Raw genomic sequence first — 17,468 nt, 5'->3', positions numbered from 1 at the left:
TTAGTAGAGACGAGGTTTCACCGTGTTAGCCAGGATGGTCTCGATCTCCTGACCTCGTGATCCGCCCGTCTCAGCCTCCCAAAGTGCTGGGATTACAGGCTTGAGCCACCGCGCCCGGCCGGATGAGGTAGATTTTGAATATGAGGGAGAGACTTTCTAATTACACCATGTATCAAGAAAAAGAGGCAGGAATGGAAACTGTAAAGCATAAAGAAGAAGCTTAGGCCATATATTAAGATATATGACTCAAAAGATAAGTTACACACTGGACATTAAATTTCTTATAATGGGAAGTGGGAAATCTACTCACAATTTTTAGCCAGAAGAATGTAGCATGAATTATGAATGGGCAAAGGGAGCCCAGTTGGCTTTGAGAATCCAGGCTTTGAATAAGTGAAGAGAATTGAGTCTTTGGAATGCTAGGCCAGAGCAGCAGGAGGGCTTTCCCCACCCACAATCCCCGGCTTTGTGTCCAAAATTGATATTCATGGCTCTGCTGCATGCAGTGGTCCCCAACCTTTTTGGCACCAGGGACTGGTTGCATGGAAGACAATTTTTCCAAGGCAGGAGTAGGGGGGTTGGGGGGATGGATCAGAATGAAACTGTTCCCCTTCAGATCATCAGGCATTAGTTAGATTGTCATAAGGAACACACAACCTAGATCCCTCACATGTGCAGTTCACAATGGGGTTCAACTCCTGTGAGAATCTAATGATGTTGCTGGTCTGACAGGAGGCAGAGCTCAGGCAGTGATGCTTACTGGCCTACTGCTCACCTCCTGCTGTGCAGCCCAGTTCCTAAAAGGCTGCCAACCAGTACTGAACCACGGCCCAGGGGTTGGGGGACCCCTGGCTTAAGGGATACTAACTATGTCATTTGGTGTGGCCAACTGTATAAACGGTGAAATAAAGAAAAATTACTTGCATAATGAGGAAAAGTATTTTTTTAGAAACAAAGAAGACAGAGAATCAAGTGGAATCTAATACTACAGTAATAATGAGATGTCAGAGAATTGTTACCAGAGCATCAAATCTAGTGATTAGAATAACATGATTGGCAAAGTTAAATAATATTGCTCTAAATTACATCTAAATATCTGACACAAAGAATTTTTAATAATCAAGAAAATGCACACAAATGTTCCTAAAACCAAGCTCTTGAACAAATGTTGATACAAAATCTAAGACAAGCTTAAGAAACAAGAAACTCACATTTCATTCAGCTCAGATCTTACATTATCAAGTACAGAGAGACAATATTTCACAAACTGCGTTTGCATTTTAGAAAATATATTCAGCATTAAAACTACCACAAGTTTCTTCTAACCAAATTAACAAACCTAGTTAATATACTTTGTACACATGATCCTGTATCAAAATGCCACAAATTTAACCAAAGTATAATTTCTTCATGTAGCTGGAAAGTCAATTTTTAAGTGCTTACATGTCAAATTAAACAAGTGAAAATACATACACAAACTTAAACTCTAAAAAAAAAGAAATTTTAAAATACTGAATTGCTTACATTAGAAATATCCTATATGATAAATGATCAAAAGACCATATGATAACCTACCTCATTATATTCTCTTCAAAAAATATTTATACAATTCAACTAAGCTGTTATTTAAAAGGCTAGAATTTTTTTTTAAGCAGTCTGGCTCTGTCGCCCTGGCTGGAGTGTAATGGCACAATCACAGCTCACTGCAGTCTCAGTCTCCTAGGATCAAGCCATCCTCCTTGCCTTAGTCTCTTGAGTAGCTGAGACTAAAGGCATGCACCACCATGCCAAGCTAATTTGTTTTTTGTTTTTGGTAGAGACAAGGTCTCACTATGACGCCCAGGCTGGCCTTGACCTCGTGGGTTCAAGTAATCCTCCCGCCTCAGCCTCCCAAAGTGCTGGGATTACAGGCATAAGTAACAGAACCTGGCCAAAAGTCTAAAGTGTAATGAGTTCATTTTCGTCACTCTAAAACACCAAGGTTCACATCTACCTTGATGATTCAATGACAAATGACATCACTGAAAAGTAAACTAAAAAGGAGGCTTCTCTATACAATTTATGTCAGAACTATTTACATAGAAATGAGACTAAGCAGCGTTATCTCCTCCATAGTCATTTCCTCTTATATACATACAATTTAAGTTATATTGAAAAAAAAATTGTTTCCAAGTCTAGTTGCTGAAAAACGGAAAACTCTTTTATAACTCAAGGTACGGCAGACACAAGGGTATCTTACTAAAGGTGTGGACAGGTGGATCAGGGAACAAAATATTTTACATACCATTCTAAGAACATATATGGAGATTTATACTCCACATTAATACTGCCATTTGCCTTAGAGTCTGGCCACTAAAGTTGACCAAAGCTTTATAGCAAGGGTAAGAATACACCAGGCCATAAGCATCTTGAGGAACCTCACCTATTTATGCTACAAAAAAAGCTGTATACAATATTTCTGTGGGTAGTTAAAATTTGTGTAAATTGATAATACTCTTTACAGCATAGAAGGGTCTTAAGAAATAATAAAGACATTAAAAGAAAATCAATACATCCAAGAATATATTTCAAAAAAGGATCAAAACAGCCATAACCATGGCACCTAAACTCAAGAACCTACTACATTTCCCAAGACCAAAACAGTGACTTAACCAGTTATTTACTTTTGCTTTCTCTCTAGTCTGTGGTACAATGTTATTAGCTCTTATTTGTTTTTAAATAGCCCTGCACTTAATTACTAGTAACAGAATAACAAAAAAGTTCCTTCTGAATAAGATTAAATGTAACAAATCAATAAGAACTACTTATAGATCTTTATATATCATGCATTATATGTTTGTCACTAACTCAAGTTTGATATTTAAAACATCATAATTACAAAATTGAATATTTTGAAAGAGTTGTTTCTTAAAAGCTTCCATTAATTGACTATTTAAACATTTACAAGTTCCATTAATATACATGGGCTTTAAAAAAAATCTTTAAATACACATATTCAACTGCATTTTAGGTCCCAAGCAAAATGTTTACACAGAAATTTGGCAGTGTTAAATCTGTGGACTCAAAGCCAATAACAACCTAAGAAGTCTAAACCTGGTTAATAAGCAAATTTTCATAGTACAACTAACGTTGTATAAACAATCCAAAGCAGTTAATATTTATAAGATAATCAATGTTTTGCATATAAGGTTAAGTTCAAAGCAATTTTTTTAAACATTTGATATATTATGCCCACGGATTCCCAATTTGTAATACTCAACAGACCTCTTCTTAGCCATAATACGAGGGGAAAAATTATTCTCTTAAACACCATGACCTAAAGGAAAGAAATCCTTTGAATCTCCACTTCTGTAAGCCAGAAGACAGGAAGCAAGACCCTGTGGAGACTGGGTTACCACTAATTTCACCAAGTTCAGAATCCACTTGGAACACCAAATGGGAAGTTAAAAAGCAATCAAATGGCTTACTTGGACTAAAAGTATTGCTACATGTTTCAAGGTCTACAAATACCCTTTATAATAATTATGCCTTTGAGAGCCCTCCTTAGCAAAGAAAATATTAACAAACTCAAACTTACCTACCCACACAGTCCAGGAAATACTCCTCTAAGCAATCGTCCAGGCAATACTGAGAGGCCATTCCACTCAGTTTACTTATGTGCCAAGTGACCTTTGGCACAGTGTCAGAAAGGGTGGGACTCTAAGCGTCAGTTTCGGCATTGTACTGTACAGAACACAATTTCTGATTTGGTTTCTCTAGGGCGTTAACTAAGATTTCCTCCTCTTGTTAAGTAAGTAAACGTAGCTACTTACTACACTTCCAACTCTTGCCTAAGATGAATTTTTTTTTAAGTTTTAAGTGGTGCAAATAATACTGGCTAGCACTGACTGAAAGCTTACTGTGTGGTCTAAATTAACGCTATATAGATAGACGACACCATTATTAGTCCCATTTTAGAGAGGCAGAATGTGAGAAACAGTGGTTAATAAGTAACTTATGGGAATTCCAGATACAGAAATACGGTCAACTGAGCTCATGAAGACTTCCCACTACAGACACTAAGAAAAGAAGAAATTAAGTGTAACAAAATTAAATACATAGCTTTACTTGCAATAAAGATAATTCCCTGATGCCAAACCAAAGCCAGAACCGATGGCCAAAATGGTAAGCACAAAAGCATACACTGTCAGCTGTGGCCAACACTGGAGCTATGGGGATAATCACTGGAGTCTCTTTAGCACTTAAGTATAGATTTAAATTGGTAACAAGATGCCCCTTGAAGGAAAAAGAACAGAAGAAAGTGCTCCCTCAAGAGAGAAAGAGCACTCTGCTGGATTTCCAGCCCCATTAAACCTTCACAACTGTAAAGCTGTCCTGATACTTATGCAGGGACAGAAGGGGAGGCCCTGGGCACACATGAGGTATAATGTTGGTACTGAGATTCTTCCAGAAAACCAGGGCTGTCTTCAAAGGTCTAACCTCATAGTTAAAAAGTGGTGGTAGGGTCAGGGGAGGAGAAATTCACTGATAGTCATATTAAGACTTCAAGGGAGCTTGTCTCAGAATCTGGGTGAAGAGGACAGGAGAAATGCTATAAATGCTGTAAGAAATTAAAATCCTAAACCTATGGCACAACAGTTTTGAAATTTGAATCTTATTTGTATGAGAATCTCCTTGGTAAAAAAATTAAGAATCTCCAATCTAAGGAATTAGGTCCTGGGCCAGTGAAATCTCTCAAGTATCTAGAAGAAACAAACACAAAACTACTTTAAAGTGATGATAGATAAACAAGGCCCCACAGGATTTCTTTGGGTAGAAAAACCAAACCAAACCAAACCAAAACAAAAAACAATCCCCACTGAAGATGAGCTTATAAATTTAGAGATTACAAAATATGTCAGAAAATGATTTACTATGATTATTAACAAATATGCCAAACAGAAAATTGACTGCTCAACTAATTTTTAATATGAAGATACCAAAAAAGTATATTTAAATTATTAAAGAAATGGAGAAAGAAAAAAGAGCCTATAAAGAACATAAAACTAAAAAATTTGGATATTTTATAAAACCAAATTATATTTGCATAAAGATATGGCAGAGGCTGGGTACGGTGGTTCACACCCTTAATCCCAGCTCTTTAAAAGGCCAAGGTGGGAGGATCCCTTAAGTCCAGGAAGTCAAGAGCAGCCTGGGCAACATACCAAGACCCCATCTCCACAAAAAGTTCAGCAATCAGCCAAGCACGGTGGTGCACACCAGCAGTCCTAGCTGCTCAAGAGGCTGAGGCAGGAGGACTGCTTGAGCCCCAGAGTGAGCTATGATCACGCCACTGTATTCCAGCCTGTGTGACTGAGCAGGACCCATCTCTTGAACCCATTTCTTATTTGGAATACAAAAGTGCTGCTTGTTGCCAGTGCAGTATTCTTGGGGCAAATGGGAAATGGGTTTTAAAAAAAAAAGTACATTCTCTGTATACGGCACTCAGAGTTTTCATCAGGTTTCAATAACTTTAAAAGGGAAAAGCATCACTATAAATAGAATTTTTAAAATGTATTGAGAAAAGCAATAGTCAATGTCAGAAGTCAATTGTCTGGCAGAACCTATTCTACATCCACTTTTGTTCTCTACCATCTCTCAAGCTCCTGACCACTGTATGTTGCAACTCCTTATTCCTGAAAATTCTGGCCCATCCCCTGGGCCATTCCTTCCCATCTCCAGCATCTCTGCAAAAGAAGATTGAATGGAAACTGTGACATGACACCCACATCTCCTTTCAGGACTGAAGGACTGATTCCCCAACTGCTACAGTGCTGCCTGCAGACAACCTTCAACCGTCAGCTCTTTCAGGATGGCCTCACCTCACCCAGTATCCCACTCCCTTCCCAGGGAAGCCCACAACCAAAGATTGGTTGACATGTGGAAGACAAAGCCTTGGTCCCCTTTCTCCAACTGGGGACAATGGTGAGGAGACATCTCACCGTACCCAGCCTGTGCCATTAGAGCACCACCCCACAGGGTCAGCCCAACATCTTATTTGAGACTACACGGCAGCCCAACATCCCCCTTGGCCCAACAGTGTTTCCTTCCTTTCCTTCATCCACAGCGGCTGACCCAAGAGCACTTTCTTTTTTTTCTTTTCTTTTTTTTGTGGGGGATGGAGTTTCACTCTGCCGCCCAGGCTGGAGCACAGTGGCACAATCTTGGCTCACTGCAGCCTCCACCTCCTGGGTTAAAGTGATTCTCCTGCCTCAGCTTCCCAAATAGCTGGAACTACAGGTGTGCGCCACTATTCCTGGCTAATTTTTTGTGTTTTTAATAGAGATGGGGTTTCACCATGTTGACCAGGCTGGTCTCGAAATGCTGACCTCAGGTGATCTGCTGGCCTCGGCCTCCCAAAGTGCTGGGATTACAGGCGTGAGCCACCATGCCTGGCCCCCAAGAACACTTTCTAATAAACTTTCCAGAACATTAATTTCCATCTCATAATCTGCTTTCTGGAGAACCCAAACTGTAACAGAAGGACATCAGGGAAACAAGCAAACAAACAAACAAACATGGCAGGACACTGAAACCGAAGGGAGTAAGAAGAGGATAATAATATTAAGTCTTGAAACCAGTGGAGAGAACAGCAGAAAGTACTAATATAATTTCTCTGGTGAGAAAATCAGTATTAAAAGTAGCAGGAAGAAAACCCTCCAAAATGAAGAATGTAATCAAAATAAACGCTATAATCATAAAATTCCAACCCAACATTTCAAGGTATCACTAAACTTGAAACCAGAAAGAAATCTGAGAGTGTCAATTCCAATCCCTGTCATTTTTAAGACACTGTCTCTTAAAAATGGCCCATAGGTCTGCCAAATGCCAAAAAATGTTGCTGCTTAGAAATAGACAGTTTCCTAATAATAAGTTAACAGGTACAGTTAATACCTTGCTGTTAAACAAAATTCTGATATACCTTTGGCTCCTGAATTATCTAGCAGTAAAGATGTTAATGAAGTCTTATGAAAGGCTAATCCGGCACAGGCTGATATATGACAAATCATTGTCCAAATACTAATTTTAAAAATGGCATGGACTGAAACCATCCATAGTCATTCATATGCATACACAGGATATCAATGATGTGGGACAATTCTAAGCAAAGCTCATGAGGTATTTGCTGATTCCTTCAGTTTTCTACTACAGGGCAGTTTACCAGAAATAGTCACATGAAATATTATATATATGAAATTTGACAGATTTGGTTCCTGCACCTTTTTCCAAAGCTCTTGAAGGAAGCTGGAAATTGCACACACACACATCTTTACTGGTAATCTTGCCCTACATTCCCATACTTTGTAACTACAAATATAGAGGCAGACAAAATAGGCTGTAACATAACCTGTCAGCTAAGATCATCAGATCCAAAATGATATGAGGTCACTTACATAAACTGTTAGGACAACCAAGCAGAATTGATCAACAATGCCACAATCCATTCATCTTGGAAGTATAAGCAAAATTTCACTTTCAGTTCCTGTATTGTTCAACCCCAATTCCTCATGGGTCCTTTATTCTTTCTTCTCATAAGATCCACTATCTGCTTTGTCTTCTCTAAACCAATCCTTCTTCTCCTAACTTTAAAACCTTTTTCAGTGGGAGCAAGAAACCCAAAAGAAGTTTCTAAAGAAATACTCTAAACTACATATTGTCAAATTTCAATTACATACATGCTAAGCTAGTTAAATTCGTATGGCTAGAATGACTAACCAAATGCTTTAACAACTTACCTGGAGAGGGACAGGAGATGTAATATGACTCATCTTTGGGAGAATCATATCTAACTACAATTATAGTCATGCAAACGTGCATGGCATGTAAATGATGGGAATTTGTTAAAATATTCAATGAGTCAGTATGGGCTGAAGCTATTGTTTGGCTGTAGAGCTAGGATTAAAGGTAGAAAAAACAAAAAAAGGGAGCCAGGCACAGTGGCTCAGGCCTGTAATCCCAGCACTTTGGGAGGCAGAGGCAAGTGGATCACCTGAGGTCAGGAGTTCAAGGGGCAACATGGTGAAACCCCGTCTCTACTAAAAATACAAAAATCAGCTGGGCACAGTGGCATGTGCCTGTAATCCCAGCTACTTGGGAGGTGGAGGCAGCAGAATCGCTTAAGCCTGGGAGGCAGAAATTGCAGGGAGCAGAGATCGCACCATTGTACTTCAGCCTGGGTGACAGCACGAGACTCTGTCTTCAAAAAAAAGAAAAAACAAAGAAAAAAACAAAAATGAAATGGACACTTTTGGCATGAATAAATATAAATAGCAGGACCAATAGTATACGTTCTTTCCGTAAGTTATTTAGAAGAGTGAGACCATAAATTAAGTGTACAGATGGCATTAGTAATCTAAGTCAGGAAAATATTGATTTGAGAAAGATGAACTGCAAAATTATGTAACAGGGAATATAAATGAACAAAATGGTAGTTTAGCCTTAAATTGGCAATGTTTAGGAATGCATTAAGGGAAACACCACACACATTAATTTGATTACGGATTCTAAACGTCATTTTCAACCTAGAAATCACTGTATAGCTCCAATAAGACACGATCTTATTTGGCAATTTCAGTTAAAAAGCCAGCAAGACACAAAAAAATTGGGGGAAAAAGTGATTTCTCATTTCCATTCATGTCCTATAACTAAAGATGAGTTGTAAAGTGTCAAGATCTCAGTATAAGGAAACCAAAAGCTTGTGTTTGGGCACCAAGTCTGCCACTTAATAGCTCTATAACCTTTGGTGAGTAACTTAACCTCTCTCAGCCTCCACTTCCTCACCTGTAAAGTGAGACCAGTGAGACCAATTTGTACAGTCTCATTCAGATCCAATACCCCAGAACATTTTCCTAACTCAAATTTAAAAGGAGAAAGCCTATTTAATTAGATTTTGGCTAGAAGACAGTAACTAGCAGTTTTACACTTTTCAACATAAAATTTCTGAAAAAAGAAATAACCAAATAGTCACAAAACCTAATGATGAATAAGGAAAAATTATGAGTCACTATGAGGACATCTGCAAATTCACCTTACAAATTGTTGAGTAACAATATTTATAGAGCCTCCCATTTCTGTTGAAACTTTCCCATTTAAATACAGAATCTGCTAAAACACAATAGGTACAAAGAATCGAAGCAGGGAAAATGAAAGCTTTTGGCATGTAGTATCAATATTTCCCATAATTATTAAGATTTTTATTTAGACTTTCCTCATTTCACCTGGCTCAAATGGAACTCCTATCCTCTGTAATTAGCTTGCTGAGTGCATATCAAGAGTCTCATAGTCTACCAAATGAGCTAGCTGGACATGTTGGTGAATGCATATCAAAAGAATTGTCTAGAAGGTCCTTGTAAAACAGCATTTTTAAACTTACAATGTTGTCCTCAAAGCCTGTCCTTTCCACAAAAAGTTAAACTCTAAAAAAAAAAATGACAGGACTACTTCAGCTTATTAAAAACGTGAGTACTTCTGGGTTCTTAAGTGCCATTTAGAAAAAAAAAAAAAAAGGCATTTCTCACAGAAGTATCAATCCTTTCTGCAGTGTTTTTACCTTAACTCTGAAATACTGTCAGGAAATTATCACATTAGCTAGGTAGCGAGACTTAACCTCTCCTACCTGTAATCATGTGCTATATAGCAATGGGAAGGAAGCGAGGAAGGAAGGAAGAGAAAGGGGCAAATCAGTAAATACAAAAAAGGAACTGTGAATGCTGATAAGGTGTCCTCTTATCAAAAAATCAGGGGAAATGTCCAAGTTTAATTCCAAAGGATGTACCTATTGAAACACTGCAAAACATCATCATATATATGTATATATACACATACATAAACATACATATATACATACATACATACTTACACATAAGTTAATTACTCAGCAAGCAGCCTTGACAAGTCAGGAAGCATTACAATACACAGAATAAAAACGCCTGTTTTCTGAGCAGCAGTTTAGAAAAAGCTGTGCAAATAGTTGTTAAAATGATATAGCTTATGTCATCCTTCCTTTAAAAGTAAAACCTGCAATTAAATTTGCACATCAAAGGATCCTTGAAGCTTGTATGTTACCAGTAAATAGGAGTGATAGAAGAGGCTTGAAAGCAGACAAGCCGTGTCAGTGACACATAACAGAAATGCAGTCATATAAAGAGAAGATATTACAGCAACACATGATCTGAAGCTGAATGCCACCGTGATACACCTATATTAAACTGCTAGAGGATATATCAGTTTTTAAAATGGTTTAATTTCTTTGAGTATCATTGGACTAGAGTTGGCCCAGGTGGCAGAATTTAGTTAGGGCCTTTGGCTGAAAATTGTTAATGCAGTCAAGGTTTACCCTGGCTGAGCAAAATATGAAGGATCCCTTTCAAGTTTATTTTCAACTGATAAAATGCTTATTCTCCTAACCCGTTCTTATCCTTTATTTAGATTATAGTTTAAGACCTCTTAATTACAATTCTAAAAATGGTATCTAATCCCCTTCTATTTTTGACATGGGGCTATGAAGAACAGATTAAACCAACTATGTCAAGAGGTGGCATGTTATGGCCAAAAAGCCATGGATTTGAAATCTAAACCTTAATTATTTTCCTGGCTATACAATTTAGTGTTATGTGACAAACAAATCATCAGTATTGGCAGTAGAACACAGTTGTAAAGAATTCAGGTTCATGTACAAAACAGGCTCATATCCCAACTTCATACTTTAAGGCTATACAACTTTGACCACATTACTAAATCTGTTTGCTTATCTATAAAATGAAAATAAGAGTATCTTCTTCACATATTATTTTCAAATAATATACGAAAAGAGTATAGCATAGTACCTGATTAACTATAAGTAATAAATGGTAGATTTAAAAAATCACATCTGAGTTTTCTCTTCTAAATAATTCAAATATTTCCCCCTTGCTAGATAACACTTGGGATCAAATGAGATAAGATAAATTGTAACTTCTTTTTTTAAGAGATAAGGTCTTCCTATGTTGCCTAGGCTAGACTTGAACCCCTGGGCTAAAGCAATCCTTCTGCCTCAGCCTCCTGAGTAGCTGGGATTACAGACGTGCCATTATGCCCAACTAGAACTCTTCTTTACTCCAGGGTGACTAAGAACATAATGGTCACACTACTGATATAGCCAAAGCATACTGTAAAAGAGGTTCATTGACAGTCACATTCTGCTAAGTGTTACAAATAATCATACACTTAGTGCTCATAAAATTGGGTGTTCCTTAAATCTGGTCACGTTATTTACTTAGAACGCTTCAGCGTTGTCTGAATGCTGTTATAGCAAAATCAAAACCTCTTACTGTCACCTAAAAGCCCTTTTAGGATCTGTCCCCTGCCTCACTTTTCAGCTTTGTTTCTTTCCATTGCCTCCTTACTCACTTTGGCCCAGCCCTGGACTCCCTGGGCATGTTGCTCCCTCTGCCTGAAACTCAAGTTTTCCATTCCTTAGCAATTCTCATCTTTTAAGCCTTTTTATCTACCACTTGCTCAGAGAAGCACACCCAGATATTTGAAGTGCTGTATGAGATTATCTATCCCCAGACCTAACCCACCCTCTTGCATTAATCTCTGTGTGAGGACATTTTTTATTTTATCCTGACCACTTACTACAGTTGGTGATGTTGCATGTCATTTATTTTTGTCCTATCTGTCCCATTAGAATATATACTTTTTGAGGGCAAGGGCCAGCCTTTGTTTACCACTGTATCCCCAGCACTTAGTACAATAGTTGGCATATAATAGGTAAAGGCAATCAAAAATATGTCCACATATACTCAAAGTGAAAAGAAAACAAGAAAATACTATAACACAAATACCACAACAGAGTAACTCAAACTTTTCCCATTCACAATCTGTAGGAAACTCCCCCACCCATGTCTGTAATATACAGTCATATGCCATTCCCCACTCACAAAAATAAACCTAACACACATCAAATAGTTTTTTAATTGACAAATAAAACCAAATAGATTTTTTTAACTCCAGTAGCTCATCTCCAAACTGTTTTCCTAGATGTAACGAGGGAAAGAAAGCAATGCTGGAAAAACTACATAATACTCAGCTAAAAGAACGAGGTTCGTGGAGCTCAACAAAAAAAAGTGACCGTCTGGAAGCAGCCAGTTCTGTGAACCAATAGAAGAAAATTTCATCTCCAAACCCTCAAGTAGCTCTCCAGCTAGAAGGCACACTGCTCTACATCTCAGCCCATCAGTTTTCCTCCTTTGGAATAGTACATTTTATCCTCCATTTCTTGTGAAAGACAACAATCTTGTTTGCCTTTGTCTTGTGCATCAGGTTAAAAGGATTTTCCTGAAAACTTAAAAGTAATAAAAGCACACTTTACTACAACCAATAGAAATAAGAAGTGCCTGCAGGATTTCTAGTGTTTCATCCAGCACCAACTATCAGACATTTTTATTTTTTATTATATTTTACAAATATTATTTCTGATCATAAAAGTAAATCCATGGCAGAAAGTTAGAACATTCAAAAATATTTTAAGAACAAAAATCATGAGTCATCCTACTAGCCAGAGATAAATGCTTTCACATTTTATATATTTTTCTAGTGTTTTATTTTTAATGCATACATACTTTTTTTCCCCAAAGGGGGCTACTGTCTGTATGGTTTTATAACCTTTTGACTCAAAGTATCCTGAGAAGTCACAACAAAAAGACCATCGCACTATGATTTCTCATTGAAGCCTTCCACATCAGGGGTGTCCAATCTTTTGGTTTCCCTGGGCTACAATAGAAGGAGAAGAATTGTCTTGAGCCACACAGAAAATACACTAACGATAGCTGATGAGCTACAAAAAAAAAAAAAAGCAAGAAAAAATCATAACGTTTTAAGAAATTTTATAAATTTGTGTTGGACCGGGCTCAAAGCTGTCCTGGGCCTCGGGTTGGACAAGCTTGTTCTACAGCCTATTTAAAACAGTTACCCCCACCCCCCAAAAAATTATGTAACTAATCTTTCCTTGAGCAGTTACATTGCTAATATTTATTATAAAAATCTGCAACTAAAAAATAAAAGACAATCTAAAACTGCCATCCTTGAACGTAAATCTTTATGCCTATTCCAGCATGTCATCTTAATGTAAAATTCTAAAGATGCTATGTAAAAGGATATGCCCATCTCTACATTATTAATACACTGTCCAAATTTCCCTTCAGAGATGTTACACCAACTTAGTGCATTCAGACTGCTATAGCAAAAATGCCTTATGCTGGGTAATTTGTTAAAAAAAAAAAACAGAAATTTATTTCTCACAGCAACAAAGGCTGAAAAGTGCAAAATCAAAGCGCCAGCAGATTCAGTGTCTGGTGAGGACTTGTTCTTTGCTTCAAAGATGGCACCTTTGTGTCTTCACATGGCAGAAGGGGCAAACAGTTCCTTCTCACCTCTTTTATAAAGGCATAAATCTCATTCATGAGGGCTCTCCATGACTTAATTACCTTCCAAAAGGCCCCATCTCTTAATACTATCACATTGAAGATTAGGTTTCAAATATGAATTATGGAGCGATACATTCAGACTACAGCACCCAACCACCAGTAGAATTTTTTTGCTGTTATCTTACACTCTCACCAAAACACTGGATAGCACTTGTTTTTTAAAAAAAAAAAAAAAAAAAAAAAAAAAAAAAAATTTTTTTCAAGGCTGGGCACAGTGGCTTATGTCTATAATCCCAGAATTTTGGGAGGCTGAGGGGGATGCATCGCTTGAATCCAGGAGCTCGAGACCAGCCTGGGCAACATGGTGAAATCCCATCTCTACAAAAAATACAAAAACTTAGCTGAGCATGGTGCCACACACCTGTAGCTTCAGCTACCTGGAAGGCTGCTGTGGGAGAATCACTTGAGCCTGGGAGGTAAAGGTTGCAGTGAGCCGTGATTGTGCCACTGCACTCCAGCCTGAGCAACTGAGTGAGACTTGTCTCAAAAAAAAAAAAACAAAAACAAAAACTTTTTCAATCTGATAGAGGAAAAAATTACTATTTCTTTGCTTAGTAATGATGTTACCCTTTCTTTTCTCTTAAAGTTTTCAATGTTTTCTTGCTGATTTTTCGTCTTTTTCCTTTTACATCAATAGGAATCATTTGTTAGTCATCAGCGTGGGTTTTTCATTGTATATGTATAAGGTATAAATATGCATAATATTTTTCCTCAAGACCAAAATATACACACAACTTGGATTTATGTTTTCAGTGTCAAGTTCTAAGTTAAAAAATTAATGTAAATCTATTCTATATCTACACTTCAAAAAAGGTTATAGACTATGTCTTTCTGTATTATCGATAACATCCTTAAGTTAAAAACCACATCTGTTTATCTTTTTATAAATCTCATGAAGTAGTAATCCTTTCTGTATACCTCCATAGATTATTCCAATTATACTTAATCCAAAACCAAAAGTTTTTGATCAACTTTCAAGTAAAGTCATTTTATACTTTACTTGAAAGTACAAGAAGATGAAATTTACCCATTAACCTCATGCTACCTCTCAAATCCCAGAAGGTCACCTTAATTTTTACTGCAAATACAGAATTAAGTTTGAAGATAACCAACAGGTTAACTATACTCATACAAAAGCACCATTACATCATTTATATAGAGACAGCTGTCATTATATTTTATCTTTTATTGATTTTGAATATTCTAGTATTCATTGACTTAACAGAAAAATTCTGTGGCTTCTTAATATGAAATCAAAACATCACCTTTGGGTCAGTGAATCCTAAGATTTATGAACTTTCAGAATTTTCATCTCAGACTCCCAGGATAAACTGTGTACTTTATGTATAAGGTATGTGTCGAATGTCACCAAAAAGTCTGCTTTCAAAGACTTCAACATTAGGTAAACATGAGACTTAGATACAGAAAGAAAAAGTAGCTTTTCTGAATATGAATAAAGTTTATCAAAGTTTTCTGTGTTGTCAAATCACAGAAATTAATTCAAATCAGCTCTAATTGTATTTCAAATTTTGGCTGTTATGGTATAATAAGTACATATTAAATAGTCACTTTGTGTGAGTCTTATGTATTGATATTTTAGAAAGACATATGATATACATAAGTATATCTCCCATAAAAATTATCTTGGCATTGCTCTATTTTGTAAGGGAGACTGTTTACAGACATCTCAATATCTTCAAGTATGGATATCACTTTACTTTTAAAATTTTTCAATCTCTGATATGGTTTGGCTATGTCCCCACCCAAATCTCATCTTGAACTGTAGCTCCCATAATTCCCACGCGTCATAGGAGGAACCTAGTGGGAAATAACTGAATCATGGGATAGTTTCCTCCATACTGTTTTCATGGTAGTGAATAAATCTCAAGAGATCTGAAAGTTTTATAAGGGGTTTTCCCTTTCACTTGGCTCTCATTGTCTCTTGCCTGCCACCATGTAAGGCATGCCTTTTACCCTCTGCCATGATTGTGAGGCCTCCCTAGCCGCATGGAACTATGAGTCCATTTAACCTCTTTTTCTTTATAAATTACCCAGTCTTGGGTATGTCTTTATCAGCAGTATGAAAACAGACTAATACAATCTCCAAAGTTCTTTTCTCCTAAAACTTAAAATAGCATAAATGCATGAAAATAATGAGTCTTCAGTTCACATTGTCATTTTGAATTATTTCACAATGAAAAAAATTCAACATCCACAAATCACTCACTCCTAGGTATCTTGTTAGGAAAAAAAAAAAAAGGACTTTCTTATTCAAGGTAAATGTCATTCTGCATTCCAGTAGGATACCACAAGTCCACAGGTCTGTGTCAATAAACCAGAATAAGCCAGCAAATCTGACACTTACCTGCTAGATAACTGAAGCAATTTCTACTCGTTTATGGGGACTGTCTGGAATTTTAGCAGCAACGTGCTTTATCTCATACCACTAACTGTGTATCACCTGAAATCACTCTCAGAGATCTCAGGAAAAGCCATGTAGCTGATGCAGTGGCTCACACCTGTAATCCCAGCTACTTGGGAGGCTGAGGCAGGAGGATCACTTGAGCAGGAGGACTGAACAGGAATTCAAATCCAGCCTGGGCAATACAGTGATACCCTGTCTCAAAAAAAAAAGAAAGAAAAAAAACTGAGAAAAATCTGTGCGGGTGTGCACATACATTTTGCAGTTTACACAGCACTTCATTTACACTGTCCTGCCTAATTCTCATACCTTTGTTACCGTATGAAAAATTCTAAAATAGGGTAACACAATGGGTCTTCATTATATGGTGATTTACTCACCACCACAGTATCAACCTTGAACATCAGACCTGCAAAGATCTCATTATTTCATTAAAAGAATCCTGATTCATCATCATCAAATAACAGAAATGAAAAAAAAGATGGAAAAATATGAATTTTTAAAATTTACAAACAAAAAAAACAAAAAAAAAACAAAAAACAAAACAAAAAAAATTTACAAGCTCTGTCAACATGCAAGTTTTATTATATATTTATCAGATGTGTCTTAAGCATTTGTTGAAATTTGTCTCACATCAGTAGGCTGATTGATTGGTTCAAAAAATGAGATGCAGAATTTGGCCTTTAGGTTTATCTGTATTACATATAAATGTATAGATACACATATTAAAAGCATACACATACCACATGCATACACTGAACAGCATAAACACCGAACAAAACATAAATCTAATTAAAAAATCATACTTAAATATAAGATCAGAAGACTTTAATATGATGGCTAGTTATTAGTCACTCAGGAAAACTGAATAGACAGAAAGATTTAAGGAAGCAAATTGCCACTTCTCCTCCAGTAAGACTTTTGTAGGGAGCTGATATCTGAGGATTATTTCACAAGAGAAATTAAAGAGCTGACAAAGGAAGAAGGATTGGGTGCCTTTTTTTCAGATGAAGGACATGTTGAGGAACAAAGATTATAAGCAGGAAAGCAGCAAGAAACAAGAAGGATAATTACACTGTCAAGAGTGACAGAGTGATGGGATTTACTGAGGGGGCTGGAAATCTCAGACTCATCTGTGGGATATGAAACTCAGTCTCTGTGGTTGGCAAGGAAGAAAATCTTAAAAACAAATCCCTGAAGAGGATAGCACTGGCTCAGCAGAGTTCAAATATCTGCCAAAGTTCAAGTAGAAGGACTAGAACAAAAGCTCTGTAGTGATACATGCAAGGTAGTTACAAAAAATGGTTAAGAGAGGGGGTCAGATTTTGTGAAAAAGCCTGATGTCTGTGTGGTGACAGCAAAAAATGAAGATACACACTTACACACATACACATGGAATGCTTTCTTGCTAGAGATATTAGTGATATAGCGAGCATTCCTTAAAACAGTGAGATGGCAAAAAGAGGCAAATTTTGAAGTGACAATCTGTAGCTTTATTATTCTTAACTTGGTCTGAGCTGGTAATTAGCTAATCTGTTCCT

At 36.9% G+C, this 17,468-nt stretch overlaps 1 protein-coding gene across 4 annotated transcripts in view; it reads right to left on the bottom strand.

Moving 5' to 3' along the window:
* EPS8 (epidermal growth factor receptor pathway substrate 8) overlaps window positions 1-17,468 on the bottom strand; it is a 171,164-nt gene that overhangs the window by 93,209 nt on the left and 60,487 nt on the right. Inside the window, exon 1 of one of the 4 annotated variants that reach the window (XM_033222760.1) lies at window positions 3,582-3,722. The exons of 2 other annotated variants lie outside the window; for them this stretch is intronic. The gene's annotated coding sequence lies outside the window, so the exon portion shown is untranslated. Of the gene's footprint in view, window positions 1-3,581; window positions 3,723-17,468 lie in introns of those variants that run through there. One more of the 4 variants, XM_033222758.1, reaches the window with a different exon arrangement.

Source organism: Trachypithecus francoisi, unplaced genomic scaffold (genome assembly GCF_009764315.1).
Source record: "Trachypithecus francoisi isolate TF-2019V2 unplaced genomic scaffold, Tfra_2.0 Lachesis_group11, whole genome shotgun sequence".
Classification (NCBI taxonomy): Eukaryota; Metazoa; Chordata; class Mammalia; order Primates; family Cercopithecidae; genus Trachypithecus; species Trachypithecus francoisi.
The sequence above is the reverse complement of the archived record's forward strand: the minus strand, read 5'-3'. Positions and strand labels throughout refer to the sequence as shown.